General features: G+C 30.8%; 1 long non-coding RNA gene across 1 annotated transcript; it reads left to right on the top strand.

Moving 5' to 3' along the window:
* Positions 1-4945: 4945 nt before the first annotated feature.
* Positions 4946-18165, top strand: LOC138312637 (uncharacterized). The gene is made up of 3 exons (XR_011207009.1): positions 4946-5049; positions 5942-6053; positions 17913-18165. It is a non-coding gene; the product is annotated as an uncharacterized lncRNA (long non-coding RNA).
* The last annotated feature ends 6234 nt before the right edge of the window (positions 18166-24399 follow it).

Raw genomic sequence — 24399 nt, 5'->3', positions numbered from 1 at the left:
ATAATCTATCTGATATAACACAGAGAAATATTGGTGCAGCTTTATAAAATATGGATACAAAACCACAACATTAGCCAAAAATTTCAAATTTGCCCTGATTTTTGCAATGATGATTCTAAAATTACAAATGTATACCAATTGATTGAAATTTTTAATTAAACAAACCTCTGAAAGATTCCTAATGGACACCGATAAAATCAAATCTAGAGAACATTTTTTTGATACTCGAAAATTTGGATATTTTTAGTAACTAAATAGAATCGTGGCTATTAGAAAGAAAATATAAATAATTTTGAAAAATATAATTATAACAGCTTATCCTTCACTCACATATTTGTATATATCTAGTCAATCAACAGATCTGGAAGTGAAAGAATTACACATGACCTCTTAAAATTGCACCATGACTGCTCCCCCCCGTTTACACCCTGGGCCAGGACCCTAGCCCTGTGTCATCTCACTTTCATATCCAATCCCCTGTGGTCATAATCGTGATAAATTGAACCAAAGGTATATAAGTCTGTATATCACTATTCTAAGATAAACGTTTTATAGTCACAAAATACTCATGGTCATTTACAGGTATGTGTAATGTGTCTAGTTTTTTTCATTGAAATGATCCTCCATTTACGCTGTCTTGTCATCAGTTATCAAGACAGAAGGGCCTCCGTACTAAAAATAGGGTACCAAATATTTTATAAAAATACAATGCAAAATCCTTCAATGTAACATAAACAGATTTGCAGACAGTTCAAAAAATGCATGCAGATTGAATGAAGTTATCAGGCCCTGCAAATGGTGGTCCACTGCATCGCTGAAATGACGTCATGATCCTTGAGTCATAAATAGCCACTATCAAACATTTGAAACATTTTTTCAAATTTACCATGTTTTTGGTACAAAGCTACATCAGTCCTTTTCATATTCTAGGTCAGGATATTTTTGTTTTTAAATAATGGAGGGAAAGAGGGACCCAAACTTTGAATGGGAGTTAGCTCGAACTGCATGGGTATTCTGGTACTGCAAGCTGTGTAAATCGTAGTGACAATGAAATTCCTGTAAGAAAAATTATGTGTAGAAACATGAACAACAGTTTAAGAAATAAAAATTTAAATATTTGTCTGAAATTTGAACCTAAACGACAATTGACTGTTTTACTTATAACACTCTATGTATCAGATTTCCCAGTTACTACAGGATATAAATTTGACAATTGAATTAGCAATTTTACTTTTTTCAAAAGTCAGGGGGAGGAAAGCTAATAAGTCTGATTCCAAAATGGGACACTCTATGCAAATTGGTCTGGTACTGCAAAGCTAAGTGTACTACGTATTACTATGAATTATCCTGTAAGTAAAATTATGAGAATTGAAACAGTATAGAAATAAAAATTTCAATATTTCCCCTCAGTTTCCCCTTTTGTGGTAACTAAAGTATAATGTTGTTAAATAAATATTCATAATTGAATTAATAATGAAAAACATGATAGCACTGATTTATAATTTTTAAACGGGGTCATTCACATATTCTTTAACCCCACCCCCCCCCAATTTCTAGTTCCAAACTGGCTCAATAACATATTGTAGAAATATAAGTGTTCCATAATAATAATAGACAATAACTTAGTAAACAATATCATAAAAAATGATTATAACATATTATTGTTACATAATTATCTGATATAACACAGAGAAATTACGGTGCAGCTAATAAAATATGGATACAAAATAGCCCCAAAAATTTCAAATTTGCCCTGATTTTCTGAATGAGATGATTCTAAAATTACTGTGTATACCAATTGATGTAAAAAAGGGAATTATTAACCTCTGAAGATTCCAAGGACAGATAAAATCAAATCTAGAGCAACAATTGAAACCCGAAAAACTGTCTGGAACAGAACTAAAGAATCGTGGCTTTAGAAAGAAAATGATTTTGAAAAATAGAATTAAACTTATCCTTCACTCACATATTGATGTATACTAGTCAGTTTACAAGATCTGGAATTTACAGTGAAAGAATTACACAATTCACTCTAAAATTTGCACCATCTCACTGCTAAAAAAAAACCCGTTTACCAGAGACCTACAAATGTACAGACAATGGAAGGAGAGATAACTCGAATTTCACTCGACTATCGATCACGAAGAAATTAATAACTACTGATAATTGAACCAAGAGGTATATGAGAGAAATATATAGAGAAAAAAAAACAAATTTATACTCACAATTAAATACTCAGGTCAATTATGGAAAGGTAACTCTGTCTAGTATTTTCATGAAATGAGTTAACTCCCCTTGGCGCTGTCTTCATGTCAGGAAAAGCTGTTAAATGGTCGGATTTTGCCCAAAAGGTACCATGGTCAACAGCTCGGCTGAAACAGAAGAAATGTGGTAATAAATTAATAAATAAATGACTAAAATGAAAGAGTTAAAGTAGCTGATTAATGAACACAAAAACAGAAAGTGTTTTATATAGATCGATTAGGTTTCATGCCATTTAAGGATGTGTCAATACTTGGAGGAACCCAGAGTATTCAAAATAAAAACCACCCTACAGCCTGAATCTTCTATTACCTATTCCTGACCAGTCTTAAACATTTAAATTTTGAAAAAGAAGACTGTTTATTTTACAGAACCAAAACAACACTCTAATCCATTTGATGAATTTATATATAAATATTCATCAAATAGGATATAGTGGGAAAGTTGTTTGGTTCTGTTAAAATAAACAGTATAGTCTTCTTTTTCAAAATTAAATGTTTAAGACTGGGTCAGGAATAGGTAATAGATTCAGGCTGTAGGACGGTGGTTTTTATTTTGATACTCTGGGTTCCTCCAAGTATTGACACATCCTTAAATGGCCATGAACCCTAATTGATCTATGTAAAACACTTTCTGTGTTTGTGTCCAATAATCAGCTACTTTAACTCTTTCGTTTTAGTCATTCAATCATTTATTTATTCATTTCTTCTGTTTCAGTTGAGCTTTGAACATGGTACCTTTTGGGCCGACAAGTTTAACAGCTTTTTCTGACATGAAGACAGCGCCAAGGGGAGTTAACTCATTTCATGAAAATACTAGACAGAGTTACCTTTCTATAATTGACCTGAGTATTTAATTGTGAGTATAATTTGTTTTTTTTTCTCTATACATTTCTCTCATATACCTCTTTGGTTCAATTATCAGTGTTATTAATTTCTTCGAGATGGATAGTCGAGTGAAATTCGAGTTATCTCCCTTCCATTGTCTGTACATTTGTAGGTCTCTGGTAAACGGTTTTTTTTAGCAGTGAGATGGTGCAAATTTAGAGGTGAATTGTGTAATTCTTTCACTTCCAGATCTTGTAACTGACTAGTAGTATACATCAATATGTGAGTGAAGGATAAGTTTAATTCTATTTTTCAAAATTATTTTCTTTCTAATAGCCACGATTCTTTAGTTTCTGTCCAGTTTTTCGGGTGCAAATGTTGCTCTAGATTTGATTTTATCTGTCCTTGGAATCCTTTTTCAGAGGTTAATAATTCCCTTTTTTTTACATCAATTGGTATACATTTGTAATTTTAGAATCATCTGATTCAGAAAAATCAGGGCAAATTTGAAATTTTTGGGGCTATTTTGTATCCATATTTTATTAAGCTGCACCGTAATTTCTCTGTGTTATATCAGATATATTATGACATAATATGTTATAATCATTTCTTTATGATATTCTATTGTTTACTAAGTTATATATCTATAGTATTGAGCCAGTTCTGGAACTTTGATTTGCTTAATTGTTCAGTTCTGGATATTTTTTGCTAGAAATTCCAAAAATGGGGGGTGGTGGTAAAAGAATATGAGTTATCTCCCCCTGACCTCCAAGTTTAATTCAATTGGTCATATTTCCCTGTAGTACACTAACTATACTATAGTTATAAGTAAAAGGTCAAAAGTCTTGGTTCAAATTTCATTGAAATATTTAAATTTTTTATTTCAAAACTGTTTCAATTCTCATAATTTTTCTTACAGGAATCTTCATTGTCGATACGAGTACACAGCTTGCAGTACCAGACCAACCCATGCAGCGAGCAAACTCCCATTTTGGAATCAGACCTTATGGACATGTAGCTTTCCAAAAATGGTAAATTTGAAAAAATATGTAAAATGCTATAGGATGACAACCGGATATGACGTTTTCATCCGTCATTCAGCGTCCCTGGACACCATTTGACTGAGCCCAATCTGCATGTATTTGACTGGAAATCGAGTGTTGAAGGTATTTTGCTTGTATTTTATAAATATTTGGTAGCTATTTTTAGTACGGAGGCCTTTTCTGTCTTGATAACGACACTGTAAATTGGTGGATTTTTGTTGAAAAAAATCACATTACACATATGTTGTTAATATAGCTTAGCACATGAACCAATATCTAAGAAAGTGATTACTACAAGAAGATGTTTTTGTCACGATTATGTAGAGTCACAGGGGCTTAGGGTCCTGGCCCGGGGGGGGGGGGGGGGGGGGGGGTAATGTAAGAAGTCTGGTGACTTAGATATATATGATGTCTATTTCAATGTGGGATTTGTAGTGTCTGTAATTTCGTATCTGTATCTATTATTTAGGAGTATAGTAAGTCAAATTCTGTTTTTCATCAAATGGATATATAGTGTTGTATGGTTCTGTAAAATGGCTTCTTTTTCACGTTTAAGACTGGTCAGGAATAGGTAATAGATTCAGGCTGTAGGACGGTGGTTTTTTTTTGGTACTCTGGGTTCCTCCAAGTATTGACACATCCTTAAATGGCCATGAACCCTAATCGATCTATATAAAAACACTTTCTGTTTTTGTGTTCATTAATCAGCTACTTTAACTCTTTCATTTTAGTTATTTATTTATTATTTATTTATTTCTTCTTCTGTTTTCAGCCGAGCTTTGAACATGGTACCTTTTGGGATACGGACCAGTTTAACAGCTTTTTCCTGACATGAAGACAGCGCCAAGGGGAGTTAACTCATTTCATGAAAATACTAGACAGAGTTACCTTTCCATAATTGACCTGAGTATTTAATTGTGAGTATAATTTGTTTTTTTTCTCTATACATTTCTCTCATATACCTCTTTGGTTCAATTATCAGTGTTATTAATTTCTTCGAGATCGGATAGTCGAGTGAAATTCGAGTTATCTCCCTTCCATTGTCTGTACATTTGTAGGTCTCTGGTAAACGGGTTTTTTCAACAATGCAGTTAGCAGTGAGATGGTGCAAATTTAGAGGTGAATTGTGTAATTCTTTCACTTCCAGATCTTGTAACTGACTAGTATACATAAATATGTGAGCGAAGGATAAAATTTATTCTATTTTTCAAAATCATTTTCTTTCTAATAGCCACGATTCTTTAGTTCTGTCCAGTTTTTCGGGTTCAAATGTTGCTCTAGATTTGGTTTTATCTGTCCTTGGAATCCTTCAGAGGTTAATAATTCCCTTTTTCACATCAATTGGTATACATTTGTAATTTTAGAATCATCTCATTCAGAAAATCAGGGCAAATTTGAAATTTTTGGGGCTATTTTGTATCCATATTTTATTATTAGCTGCACCGTAATTTCTCTGTGTTATATCAGATATATTATGACATAATATGTTATAATCATTTCTTTATGATATTTCTATTGTTTACTAAGTTATATATCTATAGTATTGAGCCAGTTTCTGGAACTTTGATTTGCTTAATTGTTCAGTTCTGGATATTTTTTGCTAGAAATTCCAAAAATGGGGGGTGGGGGGTAAAGAATATGAGTTATCTCCCCCTGACCTCCAAGTTTAATTCAATTGGTCATATTTCCCTGTAGTACACTAACTATACTATAGTTATAAGTAAAAGTCAAAAGTCTAGGTTCAAATTTCATTGAAATATTTAAATTTTTATTTCAAAACTGTTTCAATTCTCATAATTTTTCTTACAGGAATCTTCATTGTCGATACGAGTACACAGCTTGCAGTACCAGACCAACCCATGCAGCGAGCAAACTCCCATTTTGGAATCAGACCTTATGGACATGTAGCTTTCCAAAAATGGTAAATTTGAAAAATATGTAAAATGCTATAGGATGACAACAGAATCCGGATATGAATACGTTTCCGTCAGATTCCGTCCCTGGACACCATTTGGGCTGAGATTTCAATCTGCATGTTTTTGAGCTGGAAATCGAGGGTGCATCAGTATTTTGCTTGTATTTTATAATGTGTGGGTTGGTACATGTAGATGTAAAAATTTATAAAGGAGGCCTTTCTGTCTGTGATCTGACAGGGGGAGGTAATCAATTGGTGGATTTTGTTTGGTCAAAAAATTCAACATAAGATGGCATTACCACATAAAAGTATAGCAAGAGCACATGAACCAATTTCTTTAGAAAGTTCACATTATACAGAAGATGTTTTTGTCACGATTATGACACAGGGGCTTTGGGGCAGTATGACACAACTCCATTTAACCTGACACCGGGGGGGGGGGGTGGGGTAATATATATGTATAGAAATCAGAATGGTTCTTAGCCTATTTAGAAGGATGACAATTTTCAATGATATTTAGTAAATGGACTTCTCATGAATTCGCGTGATACTCTGTGAATTAGGAGTTATTCGGCACCCAAATATTGGCTTTGGCATAAATCTCTTTCCCTGTATTTATCTATTTACATAATTTATCTATTTATCTGTATTTGTAACTCAATATATTTTTATTCATCATAATGGATATAAGTTTTTTGGTTCTGTAAAATAAACAGTATAGTCTTCTTTTTCAAAATTCAACACATGTTTAAGACTGGTTTAGGAATAGGTAATAATTCAGGCTGTAGGACGGTGGTTTTTAAGATTTTTTTTGTCACTGATTCCTCCAAGTACAGGGGCATCCTTAATGGCCATGAACCCTAGGATCTATAAAACACTTTCTGTTTTTGTGTTCATTAATCAGGTAACTTTACTCATATTTAGATTTTTATTTTATTTATTTATAATTTATTCACATTAGGAGTTCTCTTCTGTTTCAGCCGAGCTTTTAACCATGGTACCTTTTGGGCCGGTAATTTAACAGCTTTTTCCTGAAATATTTCATAAATGATAAGAATGTATTGCCAAGGGGAGTTAACTTTTAAAAAAATACTAGGGCAGATTTTACCTTTCCATAATCATGACCTGTAGTATTTAATTTGTGAAATAATTTTTTTTTTTACTCTATATATTTTTGGTTTTAAACCCATACCTCTTGGGTAACATCCATTATCAGTGTTCATTAAATTCTTCGAAATAGTCAAATATGACATTCGAGTTTTTTTGAATTTTTTGTCTGTTTTTCCTTGGTAAAGAATAAGTAAGGCAGAACCCTAATCGAGTTCACTGGTGCAAATTTTAGAGATGTTTTGAATTGTGTAATTCTTTTACTTCCAGATTTGTATCATTCGTTTACTGACTAATTTTACATCAAGTTGATGAATCAAGTTTATATTCCACGACTTTTTTTGGTCCAGAATTATTTTCTTTCTAATACCACGATTCTTAAGTTTTTTTTTTCATAATTTGCCCATTTTTTTCAAAGTATATTTCATCATACTGGTTAATTTGTCTTGAAATCGTAAGAGGTTTTTTGTCATATTATGATTTTTTTTTTTACATTGGTATACATTTGTAAATGTTTTAGATCATTTCTCATGTTTAAATAATTTTTGAAAATTTTTTTATCCTGATATTTTAAAGCTGCACCACATAATTTCTCTTGGGATTTAACATATTCATAATTTCCACATTTAATATTTATATTTCCAGTCATGTTCTTTAATTCCATGATATTGTAAGATTTACTGAAGTTTATATATCTATAGTATTGGGGAAATGGTGAAAATTTTGTACTTTGCTTTGCTTAATCAATGTTCAGGTTGAATATATTTTTTTGCTAGATATTCCAAAATGGGGTGTGGGGTAAAAGCATTTTTAGTTATTCCCCCTGATTTCCATGTTGAATATTCAATTTTTATTTCCAAATCTTCATAAGCATTGACATAGTTATAAGTCAAAAGTCATGAAAGTTTTTTTAATTTCATTGAAATATTTAAATTTTGTCAACAATCTAAACTGTTTCTAATTCTTTGAGGAATTTCTTTTCTTAAGGAATATAATTTTTATCATCCCTTTTTTTAGTAAAAGACAACTTCTTTTCAGTCCTGAAACCCATTTGGATTATAAACTAAATAATTTGGAATTTGGTAGGATGTAGCTTATAGGGTTTTTCAATAATTGTTTAAAAATTTAAAATGCTATAGGTCAAATGGGAAATGACAATTTTTCAAATGCAGTATTTCAGTTATCCCAACTGGACAAATATTTGACTGAACCCAATTTTCAAGAAATTTTTTTGAGGAAATATGTTGATAGGTATTTTTCATTAAAATATTTTTATATGTCAACATTTCTCATTTAATTATTCAAATGGCTATTGGAAATTTGTTATGTGATGATAAAACTCCGTTGATTGGTGGGAAAATTTTCAACTTAAAAAAATTTTCATACATCTATTTTCATTAAACAGACTAGCTTCTCCCAAACCAATTTAGAAATGATTATGTACAGAATATGTTTTGATGAACCCATTTAGAATTCAAAATTGCAAATTGTTTGGTCGGTCTTTGGGGCATTATGACACAGGGGGCTAGGGGGGCTATTTTGGGTATTAAATGTATAAGTCTTTCGGGGGACTTTCTTAGATTTATAAATAAAGTATGCAAAAATGATTTCCAAGTTAATAAAAGGCTTCTATCTGAAACTATAAATGAGAAGCACTCATAATTTTCAATATATCTGCTATCAATTTTATTAATTTTTATTCAAAATTTAGGTAAATATGTGGCTGACCCCCGGGGGGCCTATCTATTTAATCAAAAGGGGTCAAATTCACCTTTTATTTCCATTGAATCAATACACTTCTTTATCTGAAACCAAGCATGGGTATATGCACCCCATCTCATATGGATTTGTAGTAATTTTAGGGTGAATTACAAATATTGTTATTCACAAATATTTCACATTTTTTTAATATTGTGAAAATTGTTCTGATAAGGGTGTCATTCACTGCCATAGGTCGGGGTCACCAAAGGGGCAATTTGGGTTTATCATTAAACTGACCTAATACTTCTTACTGAATTAAGCATGGCAATAACCATTAATGCAATTGAAACATCTTTCTAGGACATTTTTAAAATTGTTTGAAATGATTTATCATGCTAATGAATGACTTTACCCCGGCCTGAGGGGCGGGGTGCACTTCAAAATATGTAAGGGATCAATTTTTGTTTTCCATATAAATTTTGTAAAAGTTTAATCTGAAATTTTTGATAACGGTATAAGCATTTCAATATTGATCAAATTGTGAATAAGAATTGTTTTCTACCTCTATATGATTTCAGGGACAAAATGGTCATTTACCAGAGAAATTGATAGGACAATGATCTGATATTATTCAACATGGGCATATGGTTTTCAATTTGGTCTTTTTTCTTATTTCTAAATGATTTTAAATCTTAATACTTTAAATGCAATGGAATTTACATTTATATCAGAATTCAAATTTCTGTTTCAAAATTTTGACCATGGGGCTGAATTGGGGGGTTATCAACCAACAATTGTCAAAAGGGGTCTTAAGGCTTTATATTATATAAACGTTTGGTAGTCTTGTAAAATTGAGGGAATTGTTTCAATGGTAGCATGATTATAAATAAATTCATTTTTAAATTGTAATGATAAGGTTATATTTTTTCACTTTGGGTTGCTTAAACGCCAATTTTTAAATTCATTGTCAAAATTTGGTTTTAGGCTACATTTTCATCATAATTGAAATATTTCAACTTTCATTTTTGTGTTATATTATCAGTATGTTTTACCCAATTCTTTCATTAATGTTTATTTAATGAATTTTTAATTCAATTCAGATCTTTTCATAGTTTGAAGTAAATTTTAGATTTTTATACATTTTTTAAATTTCAGATCTATAGACAGATTTAGAAAAACCCATGTGAAATTATTTGGATGACAATAATTTTCATATTTTTTTAGGCCTCTGTATTTTCCTTTATACTCTAATTTTCATATTCATAAAATATTAATCAGAGGTTTTATCATTTCATAATTTGAACTTTTAAATACTTAAGATGATTTGTAAATGTGATTTTGAATGGTTTATTTCAGATCTATATTTATTTTTGGTCTCACATAAACTCATGTTTAATTTTTAATTTTTTAAAATTTATTAATTTTTTAAATTTTTCCTGAAATTACAATATGATACTGATTGTGATTTAAATTTTACAATCATGAGAATGACTCTTAATATTGTCATTTACAGGGTACCTTATAGTTTTGCAAATAAAATAAATTTGACAGTTAATGTGGTTCTTTGGGGTACTAGAAATTTGATTTTAAGGTACCATCTATCTTCAAAAATATTTATTTTCCCTTGGATGATAAAATGTATACATTTCAAATATTTTGAATTTTCATGAAAAAATTACAAATTTTCTACTTTTTTGCTGGGAGTCAATCCAACAGTCAATCAATAGGTTTGAACTGTTTCTTGTTCAAATTTTAATTCAGCATTTCCTAAGGTAACTTTGCAATTAATACTAACATGTTTTTACCAGGTACTGGTATTTACATAAAATATTAAGTTTTTATCTGATCCTATGATTAATCCTTTCATTCATGAAAGATTGAGATCAATAGTCCTTCATTTGGCCAGAGCTTTCTGTGGTTAATTTCATTTTGCTATTTTTTCGTGAAATTTTAGAAACCAAAAGGAGACAATGGAAATACGCATATCAATTATGTTTTCAAAATAATTGTCGGTCAATTTTAATTATTTTATCTATTTAAAAAATAAATTTTTTGTTACTAAATTAATTCTAGGTTGAAAAAGAAATTTGGTTGATGTCCTTTTGGGGGCAACACCGTAGAATATATCAAATGACATACACTGGGATGCCGTCCTTAAATGACTATATCTGTAGTAGTACGTCAGTAAAAATCAGCTCATCAACAGTTTGCTTTTTGGTAGACCGATTCCTGCATTCTAGCTTTTCTATAAAAATGTTTTTTTTAAATGTTTGTTTGATTAAATCATATATCCTATTAAGGAAGCCAGGGTCATGTAAGGACGGCATCCAATGTATGCAGTTTGTCTCTAACCATATGAAGTGCCTGTGAATTGATGATATGGGAGAAATGCATGTTATAATATTTTGTGTCATTTCTTCTATATTTGGAAAATTGTCCTTTTCATATGCTTATCTTATTGAAAGCAATATCGAAAGGGGATTCAATGGGTGTTGAAAACACCAATTTTTGCATTACACATTCATATACTATTTCACCCATTTGTACATTTATACTGACAACAGGCGAATGAGTCACCACTCAGAGTACTTGAACGCTAAGCAGGGTGTTGTTTCGGCAGTTTTAGACAGATTTGCCCAGAGCCTACCTCACAATTGAAGGGGGGTGAGGAGGTTTCAAGTAATTGAATTTAGGGATGAATTATAAAAGTCATTTTAAATTAGGAAGAATAATTTCTATGTTATTTAGATAATTCTGAATTTAGTCGCCTTATAAGATCAGAATTTGATTAAGGACAGTGAAAGTAATCCCTCGATTCTACGCCCATTAACTTCATTTTAATGTACATCATGAGGTCATCTAACCCTAAAGGTCAGGGATGACAAATATTCCACCATTTTTCATCCAAATTGTCGTGCGCTGTTCGTTTATTGGTTCGTAAAATTGTCATTAAACGACTTCTTTTAAATATCCGAAAGGCCCAAAAAACTTTTAGGCATGTATATGGTCCATATTGGAATGGACTTTTGTTTGTGGAAAGGTGAATTTACCTTGACCAATTCATTCAAGGTCACAGAAGTCAAAAAAGCTAAATCTTTAAACATTTCTTGTGAATAACTAAGATTTATTAGATACCTGATAAGGCCTGTACCTATTGGTTCATGAAAGCTACCAAGTTCAATTTAAATTTTTCTGTTTCAGTCAAATGTAGGCTTTTTAATTTATAAACATATAACTTATTCTGAATCACTAAGAGGCATTGGAATCTGATATTGGGACTTTTTAGAATGATTAGCATAAGGACCTACCAATATTTAAATTTAATGAAGATTATCATTATGGTTACATGGGTCAAGTAGTAGGCTAAAATAAACGATTGATGAATGTGAATAATTAAGAAATTTATAGAGACCTTTATTGTACATGTAATTTGTATTCGAGGGATGATTTACCCTTTCCAATGTTCATTTTAAATCAGGTTCTTAATCTTTTATAGGTCAAGGGTGACATTAGTGAAATCGTACTTGGTGCAATTTGACCGTTTATGACACTTTTCATTCAAACGACTTTCTTTAAATAACTGAAAGGCATCGAAACATGATATGTTAGACCAACGTATTCTTGAATTAAAGGGCTGACAAAGTTATTTGTCAAATGAATGACCTTAGTTTAATTTAATTTTTGGTCACAGGGTTTTTTTGTAGGTCAATTTGGCAAACATAAACTGACTTCTTTGACAATAACTAAGACATGTTTGCAGTTGCTGGAATAAAGAGCTTCAACAGGTCTATTTTATGAATTCGAATTTAAATAAACAGCTTTTCAATAGGTGGTAAAGCCTTTAGGTCTTGAAAGAACTGTAGTAGTGGGTTCTGTAAATATTCCACATTTAGAATTGTTTAGTTTACCTACTTTCAATGGTAAATTTAAAAAAAATTAAGACAATTTTTAAGTAATCTATATTAAAGAGCTGTTTAGCGTGCAATTATATCTGTGGTTTAAAAGTAAAAAGTTTATAATTTTTTTTCAGTCCACTGGATTCTTTTCATTACTGTATATATTTTGACAACTGTTTTATTGTGTGTATGAATAATAGTCAGACATGAAGTGTTTGGCTTAAGAATTTGATCACTCCTAGTTAATTATTTATGACATGTTTACCATTAAATTAAAAGGTAACAGTATAAACTCTTTTGAAGAAATGGTTATTTCAATCTAACATATAAATTTTCATTGGTATAACTTTTGCTTCAATGATGTACAATGCTTATCCCTTTTTAAATATACCCATGACAATGTTAAAAAAAGGAAATACTTCTGACAAGTGTTTTTTGTGATAATTGACCTTATTTTGCTTTATTTCTAGTCAAATATATGACCCTAAAATTAAATTTTTTTACAGAATAGTCCTATATACAGTATATACTTGCAGTACTTTTGGGCAACCCATGTCAATAGCATGGTCTCCCATTTTGTTACATCAGACTTTGGTACATGTAACTTACATGGGATACATTTTACAGGTCAAAAATATGGTCATGCTATTAGAGCTAGAGAAGTTACAGATCTGTTTTTTGACATTTTTTAATTCAGTTTCAGTGACTTCTTTTAGTACTTTGATATTGGGTAAGAAATTTCTAGGTACGTAAAATAGTGCTAAAAAGTCCTGGCATATTACTCCATATCCAGTGATTTGACAACACACCTAATTTTTGCTATGGAAAATCGAATGATATATGAAGATATTTTTGATTGCTAAAATTTTAGGGTATTAGGGTGGTCTGTCATTGTTATCTAACGAATTAATTATTAAAAACTAATGAAATGAAATTGCTTATTTTTCTCAAAAAAATTTCAGCAAAAACAAAATTGGTGAAAACCCCAACAGATATGATGAAGCATTGTATATCAATAAAAAGATAAACAAAATGCTTTTTTATTACACCAAAATATTTAATTTATCTTTTGCTTTTGTAGATTAATAATGCACATTTTTTTAGCACAAGTAGGAATGGAGGTTTTGACTTTAAAAGGTGGCGCTGTATTCGCAAGATTAATCTATTCAGGAATAAGTACTTAGAATAACCATATTATTATTCACAATTGTTTTATATATTTTTCATTTGACCAAAATCTCTTGAAAATTTTAGTCGTTATACAGTTAATTTTTGGGGCAAATGTATTATGATATGCAACACTCCTTTATTTTTTTGATATGTATTGGATTTGTTCCATTTTTTAAATATATATATGATGTTCTTTTGCATAACCATCGTTTAATGAAAGACAAATAGTACATAATTTTGGTATTCCCATTTGGATTCATTTGGTTGTTTTTTTCTGTATAATATACAGTTTTAGTCTTAGTTTCAAAAAGGAAATAGTTGTTCAAACTGGTACAAGGTTTAATAATCACAGTTTTAATGATAGGACAATTTTTTTTGAAATGGGTTTGCTCCAAATAATGATTCTTGTTTTTACATGTTTTATATACTATATATTTATAAGACACTTTCTTTTTTGAACTCCATTCTTTAATAGCTATTTATGATTTTATTTTATATAATATTTTTAAATAAGAAATTTATCATTTCATAATCATGTGATTAAGCAGAATCAGGTTTGAACATGTGTGACCTTTTGGGCGAAAAGGAAACAAGTTTTAGTATTTCTTTAACAACTTGTTTCCTTTTATACAGGTCTTGACTGTAAATTACCATTTTAACTGTCTAAAGTCATTATTATTATGAAGGAAATTAGGGTAATATAAAAATTTTATTATTTTACTTGTTGTATTTATATTTTGTTATAATCTGGGTACATTTTCTCTATTATTCTCTATGTACCTGGTATATCAATTTTCATTCAGGTTATTAATTTCTTTTGGATATTTCGATGTAATTCGAGTATATCATTCCAGTGTTCAATGTAAAATATTTGTTTTTAGGTCAAAACTGAAATGGTCAGGATGACCTATTGGACATGAGCAAAAATCCATCATTTGAGCCTGTAAAAAGCCGTAATTTTGCTACACTTTTCATTAAAATATTTTAACTCAATTCTGTTTAAGGCCCAAAGTATTTCATAGATTTGAGTGAAATTCTTGATAACATAACTGGGATTTGATTTGGGTACAAATTTGTGAAAAATTCAAATGACCTTACTTTTTTAGGGTCAAATATATTAAGGCTTTAGGCTAAAATTTTTGAAACTTTGAATTATAGATTTGTCTTATCCTTCCTTCTGGTCCAAAAGTTGGAAAAAGTAGTCCAGGTTTGCATATTTGGCCTGTAGCATGCTTGGATGAAGGGCTACCAAAGTTTTGTAATTTGAATTGATCTTAGAAGGCCCCATTCAAGGTTGAAGGGGCAAATCAGGGGTTCAAATTTTTGAAAATTTTTGGGGCTTTTTGTATAGTCCATATTCAATAGTTCTGCCTTATATTGGTTTTATTATCTCTGGGTTAAAATTGTACATCAATTATATAAATAATGACCTTATTAACTTCATAATCAGGTTCACATGGTCATAAGGTTCTATTTTTAAAATAAGTTTGATATTTTTCATGATTGCCGAAAGGTCCAGGGTACTTCATTCATTTAATCTTAAGCATGCTGAGATAAAGGGCTTCAAATTTGACAAAAAAAAATGACCTGACTACTGGTCAAGGTATGAGAGTCAAATGTGTTGAAATCTTGGAATTTTTTCAATTGGTTCTCATTTCCCTAAAGTACACTGATTAAGCTATACCTTTGAAATATCTTCAAAAGTGTTCAAATTTCATTGTTCATATTTAAATTTGTTATTTTTTTCAATTCTCAATTTTGATCCAAAATTTTCCATCTTCAAGGCTTTTCTTTTCTGAATCAATATGCTATAATGACAAGCTTGGTAGCCAACAGATGCATCTGGTTCAAAATCACATTTTGGAAATCAGACCTTCTTCTGGACAAGTTCTAGGTTTACAATGAAAATTTAATTTGAAAAATATGAAAATGTTCATAAATGACAACTGATATGGTCTTTCCGTCATTCAGTCCTGTTACACCATTTGACTGATCCCAAATTGGATAGATGGCTGGTAAACACGAATGTTAATTATTTTGCTTGTATTTTAGTAAAAATGATATTAAGGTACTTATTGTTACTTTTTAGAATATGTAAGTGCCTTAATGTTTGTATAACATCTGAACCACTGTATAATTGGTGTTTGTTTCATCAAAAATCACATTACCACCATATGTTCTTTTTACATACACTTTATGGGCACATGTTTAAATTGACTATCTTTAGAAAAAATATTAAAAATGAATGAGGCCTAGATAGATGTGATATTGGATCTGTAGGGGCCAGGATGGGAAATGGTTTACTAGTTTTGTTCATATGGCCTTGAACTTCATTCAATGTCACAGGGGCCAATTAGACTTAATGCTTATAAACAATTTCTTGTTAATAAATGTAAATAGCATTCTTGTCAGAACTTATTATAGAGACACCTTTCTGATTTTGGAATATGATGTGTTTCAATGAAATTAGTAATTTCTATTCTTAATTTTAGCGTGATTTTGTGTCATGGTGGCCTTTGGGAGTATATTTTAACTTTACAGCCTTAATCTCATGATTCCATGTAAAAAATATTTTATTTTATAAATTACAAACTATTTTATGTAAATGTAAGTCAAATTAATTTATCCTTTAGCTTCAATTTCAATGAGAATTTAGTGTATTTTGGTTATGTAAAATATACAGTATAGTCCTTCTTTGGCATTTCAAAATTAAAATGTTTAAGACTTTTCAGTAATAGGTAATAGATTCATTCAGATTTTCATTAGATTTAATTCAATCCTTTTCCACCAAATTTGTTTTTACAATGATATTAAATGTTACGCTGAATACAAATGAGGTCATCATAATTATACATTTTTATTAATTAAAAATTTTTTGGTTCATTAAAGATATTTATATTCTTTCAGTTCAAATTTATTGTAACTTAATATTCATTTCAATTTGTGAATGACTGAAATTGACCGAGCTTTAAAAATACGTTTTTCAGATTTTTGACAAAATTTTTTTTTCCTATAGGTTGAAGAAGACACGATTCTTTTAGTAATCTGTTTCAACATTTTTGAAAATCTTTGAGTTTTTTTCTCATTTACCTTTCCATTTTAAAACTGTCCTGTATTTAATTGTAGTATTTGAATATGTATTTTTTTTTTTTCTTCTTGAATGGTCATTTTCATAATTTTAGACATCATTTGATTCAGACTATATCACATAAATTTATCCAATGTTTTTTTGGGCTATAGGAAATAAGCCAAATTTTGTCCCTTCCATTATCTTATTTCATCTGAGATATCAATGGTCATTTTTTGAATCCTATTAACAAATTTTCCATTGAACAGATATAATGATGACCCCTTAGGGGTGGATGGTCAAAAGGGATCAAATTCTAATTTTTTTCTAAAATATCTGATTTTGAACTTCCGGAAATTTATTTCTTAAACTTTTCATTCTGGAAAGATGGTAATTTTTTATAAAAATTGTGAATTCTTTCATTCCATGATCTGGGATTCACTAGTTTACATCTATGAGCAATGATTTTATTTTTCAAAATCCAAGTTTGAATTTTTTGCCAATTTTCTCCCATTTTGGAATCAGACCTTATGGACATGTAGCTTTCCAAAAATGGTAAATTTGAAAAATATGTAAAATGCTATAGGGACCGCAGAATCAAACCAAAAATAGATTCCTCCTGGAAATCCCCTTTTGGGCACAAGATTTCATAGAGAGGTGAATGTTTCGGAGCCTGCTGATTGGGTATTCAGGGCGCATCAGTTTCAAATGTTTAATGTGTGGGTTGGGCAATACATGTAGATGTAAAATATATAAAGAAATTTTAAAATTCTGTCAAGTGTGTGTCTGACAGGGGGAGGTAATCAATATTGGAATTTCATGAATATTTTGGTCAATTTTTGGTGCGGAATTCAACATAAGATGGAACCCCCCCCACATAAAAGTTTAGCAAGATGGTAGATCTTTATTTCTTTTTATTCACAGGTATGCCAGATGCCATTCTTCAAAATTAGTGACAGGTGACCAGACTTGAAAACTCCATTTAACCTGGACAGTGGTAAACGTTAATATATCGTATATAGCGAAATCATTTGGTTCTGCGGTCTCTATAGGATGACAACCGGATATGACGTTTTCATCATTCAGCGTCCCTGGACACCATTTGACTGAACCCAATCTGCATGTTTTTGACTGGAAATCGAATGTTGAAGGTATTTTGCTTGTATTTTATACATATTTGGTAGTTATTTTTAATACGGAGGCCTTTCTGTCTTGATAACAACACTGTAAATTGGTGGATTTTGTTGAAAAAAATCACATTACACATATGTTGTTAATATAGCTTAGCACATGAACCAATATCTTAGAAAGTGATTATACAGAAGATGTTTTTGTCACGATTATGACACAGGGGCTTGGGGCAGTATGACACAGGGGCTAGGGTCCTGGCCCGGGGGGGGGGGGGGGGGGGGGGTACATGTAAGAAGTCTGGTGACTTAGAATATTTAGAATATGATGTGTATTTCAATGATATTTAGTAAACTTCTCTGAATTCGCGTGATACACTGTGATTAGGAGTTATTCAAGCCTAATATTAGGCTTTAGGCATTATCTCTTTCCCTGTATTTATCTATTTATCACAATCACTATTCTATTTATCTGTATTTGTAAGTCAAATATTTTATATATAAATTCATCAAATGGATATAGTGTTGTTTGGTTCTGTAAAATATAACAGTATAGTCTTCTTTTTCAAATTAAAATGTTTAAGACTGGTCAGGAATAGGTAATAGATTCAGGCTGTAGGTCGGTGGTTTTTATTTTGGTACTCTGGGTTCCTCCAAGTACAATTGACACATCCTTAAATGGCCATGAACCCTAATCGATCTATATAAAACACTTTCTGTTTTTGTGTTCATTAATCAGCTATTTTCAACTCTTTCATTTTAGTCATTTATTTATTTAATTTCAAACACTTTTCTTCTTTTCAGCCGAGCTTTTTTGGTACCTTTTTTCCCGACCAGTTTAACAGCTTTTTCCTGACAAAAGACAGCGCCAAGGGGAGTTAACTCATTTCATGAAAATATATTCACAGACAGAGTTACCTTTCCATAAATGACCTGAGTATTTGTTACCGTGAGTATAGGATTTGAGAAAAACTCTACATATTTTCTCAATATACCTCTTTGGTTCAATTATCAGTGTTATTAGGACTCATACTTTCGAGATGCATAGTCGAGTGAAATTCGAGTTATCTCCCTTCCATTGTCATGTACATCATTAGGTCTCTGGTAAACGGGTTTTTTTTAAGTTTCAGTGAGATGGTGCAAATTTAGAGGTTAATTGTGTTTCTTTTCACTTCCAGATTCATTAACTGACTAGTTTTCATCCTCTTGTGAGTGAAGGATAAGTTTAATTTGGTATTTTTTAGACAAAATTTCATTTTCTTTCTAATAGCCACGATTCTTAGTTCTAACCAGTTTTTCGGGTTCAAATGTTGCTCTAGATTTGAAAAATTATCTGTCCTTGGAATCTTTAGTGAAATTTCCCTTTTTTTACATCAATTGTTTATATTTAATTTTAGAATCATCTGATTCAGAAAATCAGGGCAACATTTGAAATTTTTACTGTTTTGTATCCATATTTTATATGCACCCCTACTTTCTCTGTGTTATATCATGAATATTATGAACAAATACTGTACAGAAGGCTATTTCTATGTACCATTTTGACTAAGTTTGAAGATATCTATCATTGAGCCATGTTTCTGGAACTTTGATTTCTTAAATCAGTTCACGATCATTTTTTGCTGGATATTCCAAAAATGGGGGGTGGGATGTCCACACACAGAATTGAGTTATAAAAGTGACCAACCTAGTTTAATTCAACTGTTTGTATTTCTTGTAGTCACTAACTATATTTAGTTATATTTCACAATTAAAATGTGTATAGGTTCAAATTTCATTAAAATATATTAAATTTTTATTTCTAAACTGTTAAAATGATGACTTACAAATCATACAGATAAAGGTACTTGACTTGCGACTTTATTAGTACCAGACCAACATGGTGCTCTAAAATAGGAATCAGACCTTATGGACATGTAGCTTTCCAAAAATGGTAAATTTGAAAAATATTCTAAAGCTATAGGGAACCGTTCAATTTTACATATTTATTCAACAGTTTTGTGTTCACAGTTTCTGTAAATTTGTTTTTTTTTTACTAAAACTAAAGCTTATATTTCATTATTACCAAGGCAACACTGCAATATATACAACCAACCATACTGTATTATAAATGATCTTATCAGGTAAACATTAACTTGGGCATTTATGTAAAGTCATCTTGTATTTATCAGAAAATTGATGATGTTTCTGTCAAAATTGATTTCACATAAAATTGACATGTAGTAAAATTTCAATGAACATGAATATTTTAAAAGTTTTAATGATACCGTGATTTGAATTCTTTAAGATGGCTTACCCCCCACATAAAAATGAAGGGTCAAAGGTAGATGTTTATTTCTTTTATAAGGTATGCAAGATAATGCAATGTTTAAAATGTTGACCTGACTAGGGAATAACAATACATTATAGATAACTATCATTTAGGGAGATGTTCATAAAAAACGTATAATATATCGTATTAGCGAAATATTTGGTTCTGCAACTGATCTCTATAGGACTTCTCGGAATTATCTACTTTTTTTATGAAATCCCTGAATTACCATTGAACTTAATCATTTGAATCATGTGTTATTGACTGGTAATCATATTTAATATTTTATGCATTGTATTTATTTTTAAAATTGTAGCTTTTTTAATGTACGGCTGTGAAGCCTTCAGTCTTTTGGTAACGACACTGTAAAATGGTGTTATTTTTGTTGACAAAAAACTCATAAGAAATTACATTTTATCATATACTTAGCACATGTCAAATTTATGAGTGATTACATAATGAATGTTTTTTTTCAAAATTATAACACAAACTATTTATTTTGAAAATATTATATTATTTATAAGATTATTTAATATCTCGAAATTAAATATCAGTTAACCACTATTTTGAATTAGATAGCAGTACATAATAGGAAAATGAACTCAAATTTGAAATGATTTTAAATGTAAAACATTCTGTCTATGGTAGTATTATGATTCTTATTGAAATAATAAATTGATTTAGGAGTTTTCAAGCTAAAAATTCTGAAGGATTTTGAATGATTTTTTATGTTATTATGTTGGTATAAACAATTCAGTTACATTATATATCTAAATCAAATCGATTTTTGAAGCGGTTTATTGAGTTAACACTTTCAGTTTTGTTTGTTTGGTTCCATTGTGAATAAAATCTATTCAGTAATAATCATTAAATTCCTATTTATTAACATTTAATTACTTGGTCAAAATATATTTATTCAGGCATGTAAAAATTCTTTTTTTTTTTTATTGTGAAATTGGGTTACTCTTTATTTTACATTATTACAGATGATCATGTTAAATTTTAGTTGGATTCAGCCAATCATCTATAAGCAGAAATACAAAACGGCGACTAGCTGTTTTTTTCCTTTATTATTTATATGATAATTTTAAGTCTCAATTTATTTTAAATTTAAATTTTTTGTTTCAAGCCAAATTGTTTTAAATGCTCTTTGAATTGGGTACCTTTTGAATTAATTGCAATGATGTTTATGATTTTCAAAATACAATGTTGTAACAACACAGGTTTTTGAAACTTACTAGAACAACACAAACACAAATCCTGAAAAGTGTAAAGGGTTAATTTTTTTAATATCAAATTCTGAATTTAGATTTCTCACAGATACAACAGTGTATTTCATTATGCAACCCTGTCCCTGTGTTTTTACTTGGATCATATTATACAGTAAATCTTACCAGGTATGTACATTAGTATTGTTAATTTTTCTTATACTTTTAAAGCAATTTAAGTTATGCATTACATGTTATGTTACTACTTTGATCTTTCAATTTTTTTTTTTTAACAGTAAAAGACAGAGTTATTCAAAGTATTACATTAAAACAACATCTGTAGTTATATTTCTACTTATACTTCAAAACTGGGTTTTGCCACAGTGTGAGTAAACTACAAACAGTCCATACTTTATTGATGGATCCAAATATACTTGTTGGAATCAAGTCAGAGATTATATTAAAGGTCCTTATTCTGCGGATGGCTCTCTCAACATGAATTCGGTGTTGTGCAATAGTTTTTGAGTGATGTTGACATTAGATGAAGTTAACTGACATCCTGATGAAACAAATGGAGGAATGTTAAGGTTTAAACCAAGATTATTAAGTTCCTCAGTAATAGGAAATCCCTTATTCTCCATAATGGCATCACCTTTTCAATAAAGTTTGATAAAGATGTTGTGTGCAAGTAGGGCATAAATCCACTCTTGTGCAGTTATTTCCTTGTCCGACACTGGAACCAGTGAAAAGTTCCCTTAACGGAAAAATCAAAGTTGCCCATTGGGTCACATGATATCAAAGAGCATTTCAGTGTAGTAGAAGATTTAATAAATCCGAAAATACCATTGTGACTGTAGTTTTAAAGAAGATGGTTTTCTGAGTTGTCAACTCTGAACAATCAATTTAATTGCAATAGACCATGGAAAATCTTCCTGATAATTTAGACGGCATTGTTTCGTAACATTGTCATTCCGATTATGCCAAATAGGGAAATAGATCAAAGTGGCTAAACATAAATATGATCAATCCAAATTAGAAATAGTTCACTCCACAGGCCTGCCACAGAGATGGGAAAATCTGTATGCCAGGATCATTTAGACCATAATTGATGACGAGTCTCATCCAATGATAAACAGCAGTGGAATATCATATCCCAAATACACTATCTCTTGTTCTATTATATTGATGTTTAGGACCTTGGGTAGTTAAAAACTGAAGCAGATTTTTGAAATGTAGAATGTTTAAAGCCTGTATAGTATTCGAGTAAACCTTCAACACGAGACTCCTCATTAATAATTACTGTTCACAGTTAGTGGAGTCCTACAAGAAGTTTCACAAGCTATCAAGGTATAGAACAAGCAGTTGCAGTAGTAAAAATCTGTTGCTGTTACCATCGATGGAGCGGTGTTGGCACAGGACCCTCCATACTGGTGTAGCTGTTCTTTAAGTCTTTTTAATTTCAGCTGCGGCAGACAGAAAGCTGCAAAGACGTATCTGAAATTGAGAGGAAAACAAAATTAAAACAGAATTTGTAGTTATTGATTTAAGACTTTTCTATGTTTGTTTTCAGTCTCAGCAAGAATGTTCCAATCTTTTAATAACCAGTCAGTCAATGTCTTGTGGAGATCCTGTTTTCCCTAAAGTCTTCCAAAGTCCCATTACCACCTTGGTATCATGATCTTAAAAGAGCCATCAAGGGTATATAACCCTCCCTACATCGAGAAAGAAACCCGTCCCCAGAGTGCCAAGCTTCCTTTGGAACCTGTCTTAGAGAAAAAAGAATACAGGCATCTCAAATGCACAAAATCACGCAAGGAAAAAAAGGTCCCACTGAATTCTATGCTAAAAGACTTGTTTTCAGACCAAATCATTTAGTTCTGTGTGCAACTGATTATGGTAGTAGTAGGGAACAAATGGCAAGGGAAAGGTAATGTAAGCATGGGGTCAGCCAATAACCTGCATGTTCATGAATGTGGATTAGTCATCAACAATGAATTTCCTTATCTTGCAGCCACACCTGATGGTAAGGTTTGTGATAAAGGGGAGAGTGGTGCATACTGGAAATTAAATGTCCCTTTGTTGCAAGACAGATGACAATCATATGAAGCATGCAACAAAGTGAAAAAATTTGTACTTGTTCATGATAACAATGTTATAAAAATGAACAGGGAACATCAGTATTATGTTACAAATACAGGGACAACTTCTTGTAACAGGTGCTCCATGGTGTGATCTTGTAGTGTATATACCAACCAAAGATTTGTATATTGAGAGAATTCCATGCTGATGTTCCATTCATGACATCACTCTTACTTCAACTTTCATTGTTCTAACAAATATCATGCTTTAACCATATCTTAGAAAATAAAGCTCACCATATTTAGACACTAGCTATATGAAGCGTTACATAAACATGCAAGTTCATAGTTCAATTTTATAGGTAAATCTAATCAGTAGATCCTGTCTATATATGGAAATACAGATTTATTTGTGAGATGAGTTTGATTTTCTTGCTACACATCATCATTTCAAATAGTATTTGAGTAATTTGTAATGTGTCTTACTGTGGTATTATACAATGGACTTTAGTACATACCTGAAACCTATATCTTGTTCATGAGGTTTTTGCAATGGTGATGGTAATGGAACATCCTTGATCAACCAGCCAGTATGCATGTCCGACCACTCAACCATTCATGATCAGTGTTGTCATGTGTTTGTTTTCTAAAAAAGATAGGTATCATAAGCTACCAGGTAAATTCATC

Source organism: Argopecten irradians, unplaced genomic scaffold (genome assembly GCF_041381155.1).
Source record: "Argopecten irradians isolate NY unplaced genomic scaffold, Ai_NY scaffold_0404, whole genome shotgun sequence".
Classification (NCBI taxonomy): Eukaryota; Metazoa; Mollusca; class Bivalvia; order Pectinida; family Pectinidae; genus Argopecten; species Argopecten irradians.
The sequence above is the reverse complement of the archived record's forward strand: the minus strand, read 5'-3'. Positions and strand labels throughout refer to the sequence as shown.